Here is a 2,102-nt window from a genome sequence, read left to right on the forward strand (position 1 = left end):
GAGGAGGAGGAGCTCAGTAGTGCAAGCATGGGATTTGAGTCAGGTGCAAGATTCGGTGATTTCAAGGCAATGTAAGAAGGAGAGGATTTGCTGCATGAAGACTTAATGTGCGGCCTTAATATATTCTTAGAGCAAACTGACTTTGGCAAGAATCAAAAATGCCAAGGGGAGAAGCAAAGCTTAAGTGGTTGTTGTGTCTGTGGAGAGGATTTGAAGTCAAGCTGGTCCCATCATTTTTGGAGATGGCACAGGTAGTATCTACAGTTTCATTCGTATTGCAAACATAGGGAAAAAATGTGGAAATATAAAGGTCCTGCTTTTCTTGACACTCATTTTAAAATAGTGCATATATATGTGTGTGTATGTACATATAGGCACATATGTAAGAAGAAACTTATAGAGAAATGATAGTTTTCAAGTGTATGGAGTTATGGAGCTATGTACTGAATGATTAAAGGAAATGTGTCAGACTTCTCTGTAATGACTTGATAACAATTATAACTAAAACATTTTCAGAATTCCTAGAAAGGACTATTCCCTAAGTAATTGTTTTTAATGTTTGTGGTAAAGCATATATAGTTAGAAGAGGTATCGTCTTCAGTTCTGGTATACTGCAAGGTTTGACTCCTCTGTGAACTCATAAATTTTAAGTATCCCACAACAATCATGTCAAAAAGCAAGAAAAATAGAAACCTATGTGGTTTTATAGTACTTTGAGAAAAGATGTGTTTGTAGTATTAGGGATTTATATGTTTTAGGATCTGTTCAACTTGTCTGAATATGGTGTCTCTAATAAAGGGCTGGCTAATAGATGAAGTAGGTTTTGCAAATGTGTGGCATAATATATTACTTCTTCACAATGTCTGCAGTGCTACCTGTTGTCTTTTCCTTTTGAATTTCAGTTGATTAAGATGATTTCAACTTCTGTACCAGGTATTTTATACTCTTATTTTAAAGCCGAGCCTAATCTCTGCAGGATTACAGAGGTACCGGTTACACATCACAGCACAAATAAATATACCTGTTGTTGTACTTCACTGCTTTTAAGACTGCCAGCCCGTTAAATTTACGCTGGCTTTTTAGACTGTGCTGCAATACTAATCCACTCAAAAATGTGAGCGTGCAAAAACATATTGATCGTATAACTATTCTACCGCTCAGCCAGAGCACGTTATTACAGCTTTGGCCTCATAAAATTCCTTTATGATTTATAATGTGGCCATTGAAAATTGCTAGGAGGTCTACATCTCAATTATTTGTGGGGAAGATATTTGCTGTGTGACTGAGACTGGAACAACTCCAGATATTACTCTTTCATTATTTGTATTCTCCACCATCCTTAAGACTTAGAACCAGGAACTCTCACATCCTGTGCAGTCGCATAACTCTGCTGAAGTCAGTGCAAATGGGGCTGGAATCAAATTATGCTTGCCTGCATTTTCTTCCCTTTCTGTGACTTTTTTTCTCTCCTTGGAGAATTAAGGGCTCTGGTGGTCACAGAATACCGCCTGCACGTCAAGATAATTCCCTTTCAGTAGGATTTTATTCCTGCTTTGCCTGCACATGCGACTCAGACAGGTACAAAGTGTTATAAATTCATTACTACAGGATTAATTTAGTCAAAGTGAGATTTTGTTTTGGTTTGTTTTTTAATTCCTGTCCCAGAGGCTGTGCCTGGGACAAAGGGGCTGTGTTTTAAATTAGGAGTTTTGGGGTAGAACTGCCACAAGCAAGAGTTTAATGTTTTTCATACTGATTCTTCTGGGTCATTTAAAATTCATTTGCTACCGCTACCACAGATTGTACTTTCCAAACGGCAAAATACTGAACTTTATAATTTAAACAGATCCCTAGATTTGGGCATACTCCCTCTACGATGGTAACTATTTAAAGCTACGATCTGTCAGATAGGATTGACTGAAACAAGGGCTGATGTCTTTAGCTGTGTTGTGGGCTTTGATCTACTATATTGACTATGGAGGCCTGCAAAACTCTATGTGCTCACATAAACCACTTAAAACAGATGAACTCTTGCCCCAGCCACCAGTACTGGCAAACTTCAGGGTTGCCAGCATTTTACAACGTGTCCAAGAATAGACGCT

The sequence above is a fragment of the Apaloderma vittatum genome, unplaced genomic scaffold, assembly GCF_000703405.1.
Source record: "Apaloderma vittatum isolate BGI_N311 unplaced genomic scaffold, ASM70340v1 scaffold2875, whole genome shotgun sequence".
Lineage (NCBI taxonomy): Eukaryota > Metazoa > Chordata > Aves > Trogoniformes > Trogonidae > Apaloderma > Apaloderma vittatum.